The sequence below is a fragment of the Phodopus roborovskii genome, unplaced genomic scaffold, assembly GCF_943737965.1.
Source record: "Phodopus roborovskii unplaced genomic scaffold, PHOROB, whole genome shotgun sequence".
NCBI classification, from domain to species: Eukaryota; Metazoa; Chordata; class Mammalia; order Rodentia; family Cricetidae; genus Phodopus; species Phodopus roborovskii.
In genome coordinates this window covers 51,093,656-51,111,233 of record NW_026126517.1, presented here as the reverse complement: position 1 = coordinate 51,111,233, position 17,578 = coordinate 51,093,656, and the positions used below count along the sequence as shown (strand labels likewise).

General features: G+C 41.7%; 1 protein-coding gene across 1 annotated transcript in view; it reads left to right on the top strand.

Annotated features, from left to right (window-relative positions):
- The first annotated feature begins 17,436 nt into the window (after positions 1 to 17,436).
- Tmod3 (tropomodulin 3) overlaps positions 17,437 to 17,578 on the top strand; it is a 55,209-nt gene continuing 55,067 nt past the window's right edge. Inside the window, exon 1 of the mRNA XM_051197962.1 lies at positions 17,437 to 17,564. The gene's annotated coding sequence lies outside the window, so the exon portion shown is untranslated. The remainder of the gene's footprint in view (positions 17,565 to 17,578) is intronic.

Sequence of the window (17,578 nt, the reverse complement as noted above, 5' to 3'; positions counted from 1 at the left end):
GGATGATACAGATCTTAGACAATGACAATGCGGGAGATGATTTTAACCACTTTCATATTGGGTTGTCTTTCTTTCTTACATGAACATTTTCTAGTCACGGAATGGGACCTAGCGTGTGTTTGTAGATGATTGCAGTAGAAGCCTATCTCTGTTTACATGCATCACTTTGAGTTAGGCTGAGTACATGAGAAGTGCTACTGACCACATAAGAAGTGAGTATTGCCAATCTTTCACAAACTCTCCGTTAATTCCAGACAAGTGTCTCTCCGTGCACATGCCCAACTGGCTGAGGGTCAATGGGATCCTCCTTAGGAAGCACTTTAACAAAGCACTAGCAAATTAACTGTTTATCATCCCATGAGTATATTGATAATCCATGCACTTATCTTTATTGATGATTAAACATGAATTAAACATATTCGTGTAGGTGCGTGGTACTGGGGATTGTACCCAAGCTCTTGTGCATGCTAGGCAAGCACTCTACCTCTGAGCTACATCTCCAACCAAAATTATATTTAGTAGACAATTATTTATAAAGCTGTTGAAAGGCTTTCCAGGTATAATAGAAAATTTTTAAGTCTTACTAAAAGAAAATGTCAAAACAGCACATTTCCAAATAAAACAATAATAGCATCTTATGGGCTAGAGAGATGGCTTAGCAGTTAAGAGTGCTTGCTTCTTTTCCAGAGGACCAGAGTTCAGTTCCCAGCACCTATGTCAAGCAGCTAGCAATAGCCTATAACACCCATCTTCAGGGGGATCTGATGTCTCCGGCCAGTGAAAGCATCCACACAAATGTACATACCTCCCATACACATGATTAAAAATAAGTTTAAAAGATAATGGCACCTTAATCAAAGTTTGAAGTAACTTGACAAAATTTAAAAGCAATTGATGCTTCATCTTTAGCATGACAAGTTCACAGGATAAATTGTGGGCATTGTGGTTAATTATATAGATTTTTGTTATGTGCAGTTGCTTCACTACTTTTTGGCTAAAATCGGATGCTACTTTTTAATCACTTGACATGGTCAATTCAGACATTTGCAAACATTAGGTAAAAATGAATTGTCAGTTACTCGGATATTTGTCACCTCAAAGACAAAGTCTATAAAAACACAACTGAAAAGATTGCATTAATTTCTTAGTATAACATTGGACCATGCAATACAAAATTAAGTAACAAATGACAGAAGTGTTTGACTGCAAATAATCACTTCTCTCTCCTGTCATAGATAACAGCTTGTGGCAACCTCTGTGTGGTAGCCTGCTCATCTGCCCACTGCTGTGACTAAATAGCTGGCAAAAGGAACATTAGGAAGAATGGGTTGGTTTTGGCTCACAGTTTTAGGGTACCGTCCACCGTGACAGAGAAGAACAGTAGCAGGAGCATGAGGTGGCTGGTCGCATCGCATTCACAGACGGGAAGCAGAGAGAGATGAATGCTGGGACTCAGCCCGCTTTCTCCTTTTCCCCAGTCTGAGACCCCAGCCTATGGGATGACGATGCCCACATTCCGAGTGAGTCCTCCCTCCTCAGTTAAACTTCTCTGGTAACACCCATCAAGTTGATAATGAAGATAACTGTCATAGTATCTCCCTTTCTTCCTTTCCTCTACTTCCCCTACACAGCATCCTTCTTGTTTCCCTTCTCTTCATGACTCGAGTCTTACCAAGGTGATACCTCTTGTGCTATTGACAGAGCAAAAGAAGTTGCTGTCCCTGGAAGATCTTGGGACCAGTCCTGTATAGTTAGTATTAGTTACTGGGGGTTCCTGAGTTGTTTGGTAGTTAATATGTAAATAACTTAGCTTGACAAGCACGTGGGATCTATTTAGAGAGGCCTTTAAAAAACTGGATACTTGGAGGGAGAAACTGGACACTTTTACTTGTTCTATAAATATCCCTAGCTGAAAGAAAACATCCTTTGAAACATCTCATTTTCTTGACTCATTTTTATATTTTTTAGGACATAATAAGGAGGGTATGCTGACTTTTTTTTTTTTTTTTTTTTTTTTTGAGTCATTCCCCAATCCTTTATCGTCTGTCAATCTGAAAATGTATTAGGACATTCCATTTGATTGTTTTCAGTCTGATTTTTTTCTTTCATTCTCACTCATTTGGATGTGCTATAACCAGTTTGTACAGGTTTGCTGGTTGCTCAGTTTTCAAGAACTCTGTGAATTATTGCTCAACATAGCACTACTAAAAATTAAGGGAAGCCAAGTGTGGTGGCCCGTACCAGTGATACTAACACTGGGTATGGAGACAAGATCAGTGTTGGCTACATAGAAATTTGAAGCCAGACAGCTACATGAGATCCCTAGCCCATGGCCTCCCCCAGCCAAAACGCATTGACATGCATTTACAGTTAAATCAGTTATGGTAAAGACAAAAATATGTTCTTGAGATTACTAATGTATGTTATGCCTACATGGCTTAAATACTATTGATGGTGTGCTGTGACATGGATCTTCCCAGCTCTCAGCATTGACTTCTTGGCCATGGTAAGAAGAGTCTCTGGGAAAGAGTAACATGTAAGAAGCATCTCCTTCCCTCTAGATTGTTAGCTGATAAGCAGTCATCAGTTCTACCTGGGTGAAATATATAAGATGTGTTTTAACGGTAGTTTTTGGTTACCATGTTACCAAAGGGAGGATGCTATGCTTTGGTCACAGACTTGTTTAAAAGCAGAGTCCCTAGCAAACTTCTACAGTAATCCTTTTCCTTTCCTCATTCACTCTTTTGCCTTCATCTCTTAAGAAACTCTGACCCTACAGAGTGTTGCCTGCAGCCCCACATTTTGGAGAATGGGTTGCAGTTGTTAGCACACCCTGGCAAATTGCAAGAAAAAAAGTCAGATTTGGATCACAGTTATTCCTTTTTATAAGGAGTTATTAACACCATTAAAGCAAGAGAGTAAAACATTATTTTAAAAATCATACTGTTTTTAGCTTGTAAGATGAGTTTATGAGATTATTTATTACTAATCAGCTGTTTTATCATTATAGATTTTTAAGTGGCTTGTAAAGTGACATTTCCATAAGTATTTGCATATTGAAGATAACTACTAGAAGATAAAACATTTTGGAAGAATCTATCAAATCATATAATTAGTCTAAGACTTCACCTCCCTTCTGCCCAAAATGGACAATTAATTTCATCATGATGAGACATAATATGTGTAAATTATTTTTATATGTATATATTTTGCTAGCTAGTATGTTGAGTATTTGCTAATGCCTAAGTAGCTATTTAGAGGGAGCTCATGTTTCCCTAAGCCTGCCCCCTTTCCCTTTACAGTTGTACAGGCTCATAGTAAATAGAAACTTACTCACTTAGACTTGAAGGTTCTTGTCACTGATGTCTTGTCATGGCAAAGATAGATGGCTTTTAGGAGACACATTTCTCAAGTCTAGAAATTATGTCTAGTTTAGTAGTACATGTGCATCTCTCCATCTACCTTATGTGTGCAATGGAAGCTCCTTCGTCCTTTTCAGCTTTCAGAAAGCCCTGGCTTTCATCTTTGAGGGAAACGGAACCCCACCCCGTGTGTGTGTGTGTGTGTGTGTGTGTGTGTGTGTGTGTGTGTGTGTGTGTTGTCAGATATCTAATTAGGTATTTGACTACATCTGGACAACAGATTGAAGGGGAGGCTCTCCCCAGCTCCACTTCCCCTGCCCTTTTAGAGCTGCTACAGACCCAAGTTCCATGGGAAATTACCCTGGAGTCTGTAGTTTCTGTCACCCACCATCACATTTCACAGCTGTGTGGAGGATGACTCTTAGAAAATTCACTGGACTATTACCCCCATTAGCTCCTCCTATATGCCTAAAATGCATGTCATTTCATACTCATGAACATCCGTTAGCCCCCTCCTTCCATCTCTGTAGAACACACTGTATATAAATATTTTGTATATAAGGACCACCAAATACTGTAGTGAGGTATTTAGCTATATGTGGACCATGGACTGACGGGACCACACTTCCCTTTCCCCTCTCAGGGTTGTGGTGGGCCTAGGTTAGAGAATCACATGCCTGGAGGGGCAGGTGTGACTCACCCATCTTTCAGTACATAGCTCATCTTCCAGTAGAAACCCATCTCCATGTTTAAGAAAAAAAAATCACAGTGCCTGTACCCCTGGAGCCAGTTTTCCTAAAGGAAGACTGGTATACCAGACCATGAACAGCTGCTTCTCTTCCACCCACAGATGTGGGCCCTGGTGGGCACCAGCATATGGAAGCCACTGCCTTCAGAAAAGCTGCCACAAGACATTTCTAAACACAAAGCTTAGACCTGGCGTGAAAGCATCGGCATGCTCAGACAGTCCTGTAGAGTTGACAAACATGTTTGCACATCCTTTTTCATGGTTGAGACTTACTCTGCCCTCTCCTAAATATTGTGCAGGAGACAGGAAGCCTAAGAATTCTGGTCTGAGAGAAGTTGACATGTGTTTCAGGGTTGGGATGATAGACTGAGTGTCTTTTTCAAAGAGTAGATACAGAGTTTGCTTATTTCTCAGTTCCCACAACCCAGCTACTCACTCCATACTCAGTGAAAAGACTGAGTGAAGCACACATAAAGGAAAGGTACAAGAACTTTCTAAGTAGCAGGCTGATCCCACTGGGTAAGCCACAGAGCACAGCCTTTTGGAACTAACTGGCCAGAGAAAAGTACCCAGAACCTCAGCAACTTTGTTTCTTTGTTCCTCAATTCTAGATCTGACTGTACTTTATGGCTCAAGATCCTTACAAAGTTTAAAAGGGCTGGGAATGTAATATTTAAATTAATTTAATGGCAGAACTCAGTTCTACTCACCTCTCTTGATATCTCTCCCATTAGTTTAAAAGTAACAACCAATCAGTAGATAGATGAGTGATGGGTTACAAAGTTTACGTCTGTATCCTGGACACTATTCTGGAAACAACACATGAATCAGAAGTTAAGCCTATTTGGGACACATTGTTGATTTGGAGAGGGTGAAGGAGAAGGCTTGAAATCACGGTAGAAAAGAGTGACCTACTAACCTGGCTTGGTTGGCTGTGTCTTGTGGCAGTTATTCGGAGCACACTGGCTTAGCTGGTTGGTATGGTGAATGGGTACCATACTAACAGATTTGGAGGCTAAATCCCAATCCCGTTACCCACACTTAGCAGGTGTATGATCATGGGCAATTCATTTAATTGCCTGCCAATTATAGATTATATAGGGAATGAGCACCGGAAATGGAGTCAAGTGACCTGAGCACTTGACTACACTTCGTTGGCTGGGTGACTTTAGGGAACCACTGTATCTCTCAAGCCTAAAGCTCCCAGCTATTAAATGGGAATAATATCTTCACTAACTACCTCACAGAGTTGTAGTGAGAAAATATAATCAGATCATTGGATGAAAACACCATAGAAACTAGAAAGCACTATACAGAAGTAGGTCACTTTTTATCAATTCACTAATGTTTCCCACTGCCTTTGAGTCTGTTTTATTCTGATCAATGGTTCATCTTTTGGAGTAGGGCAAAATGGAGCATGGAGTGATAGAATTGGAATGATGTAAGGGACTAGAACTGCTTGGTGGCAGCAGTGGGTGTTAATATTTCAGTGATATAAATGATAGATCATTTTGCTGGGTCACTTTGAAAGTACTTTGAAAAGGGCTGGGGAGTAACTCAGTAAGGCAGTGTGCTTGCCTTGTGTGCAGAAAATCCCAACAGGATCCCCAGCACTGCATAAAAGCTGGGCAGAGTGGCACAAATCTGTAATCCTAGTACTCAAAAGGTGGAGGCAGGAAGATCAGAAGGTCAGATTCATCCTTGGCAACATAGTAAATTTGAGACCTGACTAGGCTCCATGATCCTGTCTCAAAAAGTAAAAAGCCTTGGAGGAAGTAGTCACAATCCTTAGAAATACTGGATCCAAGAGAGGAACCCAGTGACTAAGAATTTAGGCAAGAGCTGTCTTCCTGTCATCACTAAAGTAGATGGAAGCTAAGACTCAAGGAGCTGTGGTAACCTTGGGGAGCATCTTCTTGGGGGCTCCAAGAATCTTAATGCCTAGCATCTGTGTACCAGGTACCATGTCTGGCATGGAAGCGGGGAGAAAGCTCTCTGGGGCAGCAGATACCTATCACCAGCAACTCAGCCCTGGCCAGTTATTTCTGCCAAGAAAAGCATTAAAGCATGGCCTCACTGGGATGGTGTCTCATCAGTCCTTGTATCTTTGGTACCATCTAATAAGGTGCCTTGTACATAGTAGGTGTTTTGTAAGTGTTGCTTTTACATCATTGCCCTCCAGCCCTAAAAGAATTATATTCTGTTTACAACCATGTGATATATATATATGTATATGTGTGTGCATGCATGCATGCATGCGTGTGTATACATATATACATATATATGTGTGTGTATACACAAACACACTGATTTGGATGCCAGCTGTATGTGACCTTGGATAAGAGTTTTCCATCTATCTATAAAGTGATGTATTCTCTAAAGCCCTTCCAAGATTCCCAAACATTGCAACCCTGTGATTCTGAACATGAGTGGGTAATCTATCCACTGCAGCTCCAGCTCTCTCCAGGAATGTTTTTCAGACAGTTGCTTGTTCCTTTTCAGCAGTGTTTAACAGCTTCAGAGTCATTCTGGAAGAACTGCTTGTCAGAAAGGCTACTTCAGGGCTGGGAAGGTAGCTCAGTGGCATGTGGGTTCAATCCTCAGTACTACAAAATAAAACATTTTAAAAGTTTGGGGACACTTCCCTCAAAAGCAGAAAGATTAGCTTAGTATATATAATTTTTTCCTCCTCAGAATCAGAGAGAAAGAAGGGGAGGAAATGCAAAGAAAGAAACTGACCAGTATGTTTTTAATAGGTTTTTATTTAATTCTGTGTATTTGCATTTCCAACCCCCTATTGATTGCATACCAAGAGACAATCAAAAGTGCACTGTGCATTGAAAGAAACTGGCCCAGGAATTTAAATTCTGTGGACACAATCTAGATATGGGTAGACAGAAATTGACCAAATGGAAAAAAGGAGATAGAAAGTACACTTCCTGAGTAATTTTACTTTAGTACCAAATGTTAGCCATGACAATCTTTATTTGAATTATTCTAAGCCAGGCATGGTAGTATATACCTATAATCCCAGCACTTAGGAGGTGAAGGCAGGAGGATCAGGAGTTCAAGGTCATTCTTAGCAACATAGCAAGTTCAAGACCAGCCTGGGACACTTGAGACTTTGTCTTAAATTTTAGAATAAATAGATAAATGGAATAAGTGTGATTTGTATCTCTGCTTCCTTTTTAAGAACAAAACTATGTACATGGAAAAGTATATATATATATATATATATGTATGTACATACATACATACATACATACATACATACATACATATTCCTGGAACTCATACTGCAGACCAGGCTGGCCTGGAACTCACAGAGATCTGCCTGCCTCTGCCTCCTGAGTGCTGGGATTAAAGGCTTGTGCCACCAACACCCAGCTTGCATATTTATATTTTAAGTAGCCCTTATCTTAATCTTGTTTCATTTTTTTTCCAGAAAACAAGCAGCATTTTTCCTTGCATATAAAAATGTAAAATACTTGCATGCCACCAGTCAAATGGCTTACCAGTTCTATGCCTGTCAAGTGTGATCTTATGTGGTGTATTGTTATCTGTTTCGTGTTGAAGAGACTAAGGGACATAATATGATTATAAACTTGTAAACTTCATTGGTAACACTTGTTTCGCTAAGTAGATTCTGAAAAGTCATATGGCTTTAGTTTTCATTTGATACTTTTTAATAAAAGCTAGGTAATTGGTTAGTTCGTTAGGAAACTAAAGGCTAACATGCTTTTTAAATGTGGAGTTAAACATCTTGTGAAAAGTAAGTGTGAAACAAAGGAAAATGTATGAATTGTAAACTAATTTTATCCTCATAATAAGGAGCCCCATTGGCCCAAAAAGATGTAATTTGGGGCCTTTGGAATTAGCCACCAAGAGCTAATGTTGAGCTAACTATAAACTTTCAATTAATTAAGATCTTTCTGCTTTCAAAGAAGTCATATATTCATTTGTGTCTGGAATGATAGTTGTAAATGAAAATGTAAAAAATAAATAAATAAAAGGGGGGTCAATAAACTTAAACTTTAAATGAAAAGCCTGGTTTCTGGCTATTCTTAGAGTATCTCCTCAAAATAAATGTTTGACACTATGTTCTTACTTAAGAACATTTGCAACAAGAACAATGACACTTTAATACAAAGAAGATAAACTACACACGCACAATAGCCAGAGGAGAAAGAGAAACATTGAAACCTAAAGGCTCCCAGGTGGTGACACAGTTGAGGTTTGTTAGCATAATGGGGAGCAGGAATACAGACAGTTATATGGAGCTGTGTATGCTTTCCGCCAGCTAACACTAAAAATAACCAAATTTTTGCAAAAAGGTTTGACCTGGAATACCAGAAAAACCTGCACTTCCTGCTTCCCTGCTGCATTCTGGCTCAGCTTGGTGATCCCCAATTTACATTGATGATAATCTGAGAAGCAAAGAGGGCCTACATCTAGTTTATATTTGCTGCCATACACCTCCATGAGGAAATACGTTGCTCTATTTTGCTTAAAGAATTCTCCTTCTCAGAGGCTAGTGATACAGTTTGGTTTGTAGAGCAGAGAAGTCCTGGTTCCATCCTTTACATCATATAAAACCCCATATGGTGGTGTGTACCTGTAAGGCTGGCACTCAGGAGGTAGAGGCAGGAGGATCAGGAGTTCAAGATCATCCTTAGCTACACAGAGAGTTTGAGGCCAGTCTGAGCTAGGAGACCCTGTCCTTTTCAGTCTGTGGCACTGTGGGTAGTAGACATTGCAAGTATACACACTGAGATCATCCTTGCCTACTTCAAATTTCATGACCATTAGTTTAGATAGATATAAGTTGTATATATAATAATATATAATATATAAGTACATATGAATATTTCATATATTTATATATTATATAAAAATATCTAGTCCAGTATCTTCATCTGTGAAACAGGAACAATGAATGATAATATACCACAGTAGAACTACAATAAGGGTTAATGTGTAAAATACAGGGAACAGTGCTTAGCCTATAGAAAGCACTTATGGATTATAACCCTAACTACCACCCCTTTAAAAAATGTGTATGAGAGTTTTGTCTGTACCTAGGTGTGTATACCCTAGTGCCAGTGGAGACAGGAAGATGGTACCGTGTCCCCTGGAACTGAAGTTACAGATGATTACAAGCTGCCATGTGGGTTCTGGGAATCAAACCCAGGTCCTCTGGAAGGACAGTGTTCTCAGCCACTGAGTCATCTTTCCAGCCCCTGACTCCTACACTAGTGCTTTTTCTTTCAAGATTTTAAAACAACTATGGGTAGAAATGTGTTTTCTGTAGGTATGTACACTTGAGAGCAAGTGTCCATGTGTAAAATACAGGGCATAGTGGTTGGCCTATACAAAGCATCGACAGATTACAACCCTAGCTACTACCTTCTAAAAAAAGAAAAAGAAAAATAATGTGTATGAGTATTTTGTCCACTCGTAGGTGTCCATGGAAGGCAGAAGAAATCATTAGGTCCCTTGCAGCTGGAGTTACAGGCAGTTGTGAGCAACCTGATATGAATGTTGAGAACTGAGTTTGGTTCCTCTGCAAAAATAGCTGTCTGTTTCAGCCAAAAACTTTTAACTTCTAACCTAAGTAAATATCCAAGAATCTTAATGCTGACACAACTCCCCATTCTGACAAGATCAAACGTGTAAATAGATACACATGTAGTCCCAGCACCAAGGAGGTAGAGGCAAAAGAATGGTTTCAAGTTCAAGGACACAGTGATCTATATAGCAAGTTCCAGGTCAGCCAGCACTACATAGTGAGTTCTTGTCTTTTAAAGGAAGAGAGAGGGAACTGCAGAGATAAATCAGTGGTTAAGAGAACTGGATGTTCTTCCAGAGGACTGGGGTTCAATTCCTAGCACCCCTAGGGTGGTTTACAGCCAATCATCTGTAACACCGGTTCCAGGAGATCTGATGCCTTCTTACTGACTTTTGCAGGGACCAGGCATGCATGTGGTATACAGACATACAAATAAGCAAAACACCCATGTACATAAAATTGGGCTGGAGAGATGGCTCGGGGATTAAGACTGCTTACTGCAGAAGACCCAGGTTTGGTTCCTAGCACCCACAGGGCAGCTCACAACACCTTTAACTCCAATTCCAGGGGATCCAATGATCTGATGGCCTCTTCTGGCCTCTGCAAATTCCTGTATGCATGTGGCACATAAATTCATTCAGTCACATACACATACACATACATACACATAAATAAATCTGTTCTTAAGAAGGGCTAAAAGAGTCTTGTTTTTGTTTTTGTTTTCCTCTTTCATTCACTTGTTCTGTTCTGTTTTGCTTTTTTTTTTTTTTTTTTTTTTTTTTTTTTTTGGACAAGGTCTTATGTGGCCCCGGCTTCGTGAAACTCACTATGTAGCAAAGGCTGGCCTTGAACTCCTGGTTCTCCTACCCTTACCTACCAAGTATTCCAATACATCTGGCTTTTTTCTTTCTTTAAAACACAAACATTTTGTTTGTACTGCTCATTCCCTCTGCAGAGAGGCCCTTCCCCCACAGCTCCAAGAACTGCATACAAGCAAGACAGAGTTGACTCTGGAGTTGCTCCTCACCCATCCTTTCTCTTGACTGGGCTTCTGCTCACTCCCCTATGCTGGATCTGTATTTACTTACTGTTTTCTAGACAGTAGCTTTTGGATTTGGCAATTAACTCTTAATTAAGAGACATCTTGCTTTGGAGATATCTTATGTTTGGGCTTTGTTAAGGAATGCCTTCTCCTTTGTGTACTGTTTGATAGCTCAGCCTTTTCTAGGAAGTGGTAGCCCATACCCTGTCTTCATTCCTTGGCTATCAACCTAGAAACCCATTATTTTTCATGCTAATAAAAAAGAGAAACATGGTAGACCAGATGCCCATAGTCTCTAGTCCTTATTTCCAGGGCCTTGGTGAGGACCAGATGAATAGATGATTGAATAGGGTTGGACTAGGCAATAGAAGGTAGGAAGGGGATTCTACAAGTTTTAGATTCCTGGGTTTATCAATCCTGAGCAAATTTTTAGAAAACTGTAGTATCCAATATAACAATGGCTTGTAAGCATGTGGAAGTAGAACACTGATCTATCTCTAAGAGCTAACCTGGGATTCACTAGGCACAGATGATAAGAAATCTTAAGAGTAAGGCCTAGAGAACATGCTAGGTTGCTGTGGTTGATCATGTCTATAACCCCAACATTTCAAGGGAGAAGGAAGGGAGATCAGGAAATCAAGACTAGGCTTGTCTACATGATTAATTCAAGGCCAGCACTGAAGCAGGATTGCTGGGTATTTGGAACTAGCCTGGTCTAAATGATGAGTTTCTAGGCCAGCGAGAGCTACATAGCAAGCTCGTGTCTCAAGAAAACAAAAACAGGCACTAGCAAGATAGCTCAGTGAGTAAAGTGCTTGCAGCATGGGGCCTGCATGCATTTCTCCCCTTGGCAGCCATGTAAAATCCAAGCATGATAGTATTTATGTATCTGCAAACCCAATACTGGAGAAGTGGGCTATGGATCCCGGAAGCACACTGATCAGCCAGTCTAACTGAAAACAGTTCCAGATACAATGAGAGACCATGTCTCAAAAAAATAAGGGGGAGAGTGGTAGAGGAAGACTCTGGATGTCAACCTCTGGCCTCCACATATTCATGAACACACTTGTGTGCAGTGCAGACACACACACACACACACACACACACACACACACACGTACACCTACATGCATACACACCACACAGAGAGGGGTGGGAGCTATCATTAGCATGTATAAACTTGGTAGTTTAGTTCATTGAAAGCTTACTGTGAATAGTCCCTACTAGCAAGCTATTCCTTTTATAAGTGGTCTTAGACAAAGAGACATAGTACTTGGGCAAACAAATCAACGCCTTGGCTTTGGCTCTCAGGTCTTGGATCTCCTTTTCAGTATGATTTCTGCCGCACTTGAACCTTTGCATGGGTGGTGTTTCATCTGCACGAAGTTATCCTTTTTCCTCCTTGCCTTTCATTTCTTCCTTCCTCGATCCCCATTTCCTGTCTTTTCTGAAACTGGGTCTCAGTTGATCCAGGCTGGCCTTGAACTCCCTGAGTAACTGAGAATGACTTGTGCTCCTGATCTTCTTGCCTCTACCTCCCTCCGGTTTTGGGATCACAGGCATACAACCTCTACAGCCAGCTGGAGAATAACTTTGGTTCTTGGTCCTCTGGCATTTGCAGAATTAGCAGAGCCAGGATACAGCACAGATATGGGGAAAGTTAATTTCAGCTGATGATGTTGGAGGAACAGAAGAAATAAATGGCATTTGAATTGGATGGTTAAACATGAGGAGTGACTTAGCAAGTAGACACAGAGTGATGGAGAGGGGCTTTTCAGGACAGACAGTTTCTGGGAAACCTTCCCATACACTTGTGAATACCAGCCATGGTGCTGGTCTCCTCTGACATCTTCCTCCCTCCACTTTAACCAACTCCAAGCCCCAGAACGAAATCCTTTCCTTTTAGTTTTTGGTCTATAGTTCCAAGGTTTCATAGCTGTCTTGCAAATTATGTTTTAAAAACTGCTTAAGTATTTAAGGGAAGCTATTTCCTAAAGGAATCTTTTGATAAGGAGCAAATTGCCACTGGTATTAATTTGCCTATGATGACTCAGTGTGACACAGGCTTTATGAGTTGCTTTGGCTGGAGGCATAAAGATAAACACTAATGAAGGCCTCCAATGCATTGAGTAGAATTGGAGTGTCATTTTTTTCAATCACTTTCACTCTAACCAAGCCCAGAAAACTAGTAAGAACCATACTCTGCCCTTATTTATGTGTGTGTGTGTGTGGGGGGGGTGTATGTGAAAGTCAAGGGACACTAATTGGGTACCATCTTTAAAAAAGAAAAAGAAAAATGGTTATTTATATGTATGTATGTATGCCTGAGTGTGTGCACAAGTGCCTGTGGAGGCAAGAAAAGGGCATTGAGTTTCTGGGAGAGCAGAAAATGCTCTTAACTACTAAACCTCTTCTCCAGCCCTCCAGCCCTCCAGCCCTCCTCCAGCCCTCCTCCAGCCCTCCTCCAGCCCTCCTCCAGCCCTCCAGCCCTCCAGCCCTCCTCCAGCCCTCCAGCCCTCCAGCCCTCCAGCCCTCCTCCAGCCGCCCTCCAGCCCTCCTCCAGCCCTCCAGCCCTCCAGCCCTCCAGCCCCATTGGTGCCTGCCCTGGAGCTCACTGTGGACAGAGAGCCCCAAGACTGATGACCTGAGTTAAATCCCTAAAACAGCGGAAAGAGAGAGCCATCGTCTTTTCTCAGGTTGGAATACACCAGGGTATTAATGTAGAGTGAATACAAAAGTGTCAAAGGAGCCAGGTGTGTGGTGCATGCTGGTAATTCCAGGGTCTTGGAAGTACAAGCAGAAGGAGAAAGAGTTTAAGGCCAGCCTCAGCTATATAATGAATTCGAGGCCAGCCTGTGCTACATGAAACCTTCTTTAAAAAAAAAAAAAAAAAGACACACAAAGCAGCCTAGAAAGATGGCTTCAACAGTTAAAAGCATATATTACTCTTGCACACTATGTGCCCAGTTCCTAGCACCCATGTTTGGCTGCTCCCAAGTGCCTGTAACTCCAGTTTGAGGGGAATCCAATATCCTCTTCAGGCCTTCATGAGGCACCTGTGCACACATGGTATACATGAACACATGAAGGCACACATACATATACATCAATAGTAAATCAGGTTTTGGTTTTGAGGTTTTTTTTTTTTTTTTTAAATTATCACATAAGCTGTCAAAGAATCCAAATTATCCATTCAAAACAGTCTCTTCTGCAATGTTTTGGAGGAGTTTCTTCATATTCTCTGAGCCTGGCCACGGGTTATCATATTTCAAAGAATTTGGTGAGATCTAGGAAGCATGTCAGTCTAATCAGCAGTTAGAAAGTAGGCTAGGAGCTGAGTGAGAATATGCTTCATTTCTGGATTTACAACCAGTTGTCATGGGATATTTGTACACTGTGATGATGTGTTGCTGTGATTGGTGTAATGAAAGGCTTAACAGCCAATAGTTAGGCAGGAGAGAATAAATAGGTGGGACTTCCGGGCAGAGAGAGCTCTAGGAAGAAGAAAGGTGGGGTTGACAGCCAGACACAGAAGAAGCAGGATGGGCAGTACCGAGATGAGTTTACCTTGTGGAAGAAAGTCCATTAAAAAAATATGGAGCCGGGTGTTGGTGGCGCACACCTTTAATACCAGCACTCGGGAGGCAGGGGCAGGCAGATCCCTGTGAGTTCGAGGCCAGCCTGGTCTACGAGTGAGTTCCAGGTCAGGTTCCAAAGAAATACAGAGAAACCCTGTCTTGCAAAACCAAAAGAGTTAATTTAAGTTATAAGAGCTAGTTAGGAACAAGCCTAAGCTAGGCCAACCTTTTAAAATTAATAATAAATCTCCATATCATTATTATTTGCATGCAGGCAGTCTGACGAGAAAGTACAACTATAATCAGAAACTGGCCATTTGACTTTCTAAAAATTAACTTTCTCAATACTTCTTTACTTTTATTTTCATGTTTAAAACTTGAGGGTATTGGGGTTGGGGATTTAGCTCAGTGGTAGAGGGCTTGCCTAGCAAGCGCAAGGCCCTGGGTTCGGTCCTCAGCTTCGGAAAAAAAAAAAAAAAAACTTGAGGGTATTAATTTCCTCTTTGTAGAGCTGTTTCAAAGTACAGCCAGATATTACAAATACTGGTACATTTCTTGTTATGTGTTAGATAGTCAATAAATATTAATTGAATCCGAGCACTGTAGGGAATTTCTTTCAGAAACAAGCTCCTGGATAGTTTAATTTACAGGATATTTACCATAGCCAGGTACAGTGGTGTGGCCTGTAATCCTAGTACTTGGACAAAAGATTGCTTTAAGTTTGGGGCCAGCCTGGTCCAACAGTGAGCTTCAGGAAGTCAGATTACATAAGAAAGCCTTGTCTCAAATGAACAAACAAATAAAAAAAGAAAGAAAGAAACGGATAAAGAGAGAGACACAGAGAAGTTTTCCAATAATGTGCAATGGGTGCCAGTTGCACAAAATTCCAGGGTGTTTACTTAACCACAGGTACTACTCCCTGCCCTGAGAGGAAGAAGTAGATACCAGAAGGTTAACCATTGGGTGACTCCCTATTCTGGGTGTAGCTGGAATTTACCTCAAGCATGCACTCCACAGTCCTCTTCTAGGCTGCATTTTTTTTTTTTTTTTTTTTTTTTTTTTTTTAAGACAGGGTTCTTCTGTGTAACCTTAGCTGTCCTGGAACTTCACTTTGTAGACTATGTTGGCCTCAAACTTGTAGAGATCAGTCTGCCTCTACTTCCCCAGTGCTGGGACTAAAGGTGTGTACCACCCACTACCACTGCCTGGCTCTGGCTGCATTTTCAGAAAGTTAACAAGACAGAAAGAACATTACTCCTGTCTGTGCCATTACACTCCTTAGGGATCATCTCCTCCGAGCCCTGCCCAAGAGACAACCATTGCAGAGGACATTATCAAAAAGTCCTCTGAGGTGTTTCCACTTTCTTCATCTTTCCCTCCCTAAACTATCCACTTTATTTCTCTCCGTTGACCAGCTGCTTCTGTCATTTCCTCTCACATTAGCCCAGTCTCACTGACTGACATAGAATATGAAGTTGGAATGGGAGTATGGGATGGAGCAGAAACTGACCAGGATGATGAGGTAATTGCCATCTAACAGGCAGTTAGAAACTGCTCTTGTTAAAAGGCACTGATTCCTCAGTTGGGCCCATAAGATAACTAAAAGCAGGATAAACCCCAGCATCTCTGCTTTCATTTTGTGTCTGCTTCCTGTTTTGGGTTGCCTAGTTACCTCTGCATGTAGGCATGTTCATCATTCAAGGAATGCCTATCCAAAAATCCTACAAGGGTATCTCATCCCCCTACAAGGGTAAAGACATAAAAATAAAGTAAATGAGACATCTGATAGTCAGCTCCCCTGTACCCAGTCTTTCTTTGGACTCCTAGCTCCCAAATAATGACACAGAGACATCTTATTGATTATGAAAGATTAGCTTTAGCTTAGGCTTGTTAACAACTAGCTCTTATAACTTAAGTTAACCCGTTTATATTAATCTAGATCCTGTCACGTGGCTCATTACTTGCCCTTCATACTGTATGTCCAAAACCCGCCCACCTCCCCCCCCCCGCAAATTCCCTGCCTCCTTCATCACTCCCCCTTCAATCTCTCTGCCCCAAAGTCCTGCCTATCCTCTCCTGCCCAGCTATTGGCCATTCAGCTCTTTATCAAACCAATCAGAAGATGCCTTGGCAGAGACACATTTTCACAGTATACAAAAAGATTAATCCACAACACTCCCCAAAGACCCCCGAGTCACCTCGGATTCCATGAACACCAGAGCATCCCAGGTCAGAAGAGCTCCCAGATGAGGGCATCCCATCCTTAGGGAGGCTATACGCTGGAACATTGTCCCCTCAGACAAAAGCAACTCTTTGGACCACTTTGAAGAAACATCATGACTAGTGTTGCTCAATTATACATACTTCTTGCTCCCCGCCCCAATTCTTCCTCTGCTTAAACCTAAAGCTTATTGGCCCCTTTGTCTGTTCCTTTCCAGGGTGTGTTTATTAATGAAATGTATTTCTGCTTTTCTACTTTACCCCTCTCTTTGTATGGAGGCACGACCCCCTGGGGGTGACTTATGGCCTTTTCTGCCCTGAGTTGGTCTTAAAAAACAAAACCCTCATGTAGCACCGACTGGCCTTGAATTCCGTATGTAGATGGCTGAAGATTACCTTAAACTTTTGATTCCCCTCCTTCTGTCTCAAGTGCTGGGATTACAGGCATGCACCAGTTTATGCCGTGCTTGGGATCAAATCTAGGGCTTTGATTGATTAAACATTCTATCAATTCAGCTGCATCCCCAGTCCCTTCGCTTTTATCTGACTTCCACGACAAGTTTAAAAACTGATATCATGCCCTCGCATTAGTTACCAAGGGTATAAAGACAAGCTTGGCTCCGTATTAAGTTTTTTTACTCAAGAAACCTTCTATCCAAAAAAGCCTCTAGACTGTCTTTCTAGATTCCATAGGGTCGCGGGCAGGTGTGTACAGGAGCAGAGAGCATTTTTCTCAGCCTACTCCTGGTATCTGTACCCTGTTGTAAAACCCTTCCCATTGTAAAGAACCAGGTCCGTGTGGAGCCGCGCCCTTCTCCCACGAACTACAACTCCCAGCATGCAGCCTGCATCAAGAGTACGCAAGCGCATCGGAGGGGACGAGGGAGCGAGTAGAGTAACACAGACAGCGCGGTCCGGTTTGGGGGGCAGCTGGAGGGAGGGTTCGGCAACTCCCAGAAGTTGAGGCACCGCGCAGCGTGGGCGCAGAGACGAGCGGGTTAAACCTTGCGGGCAGTGCAGGAGGTCGGCGGCCGGACGCCAGCAGGTGAGTTCAGCACG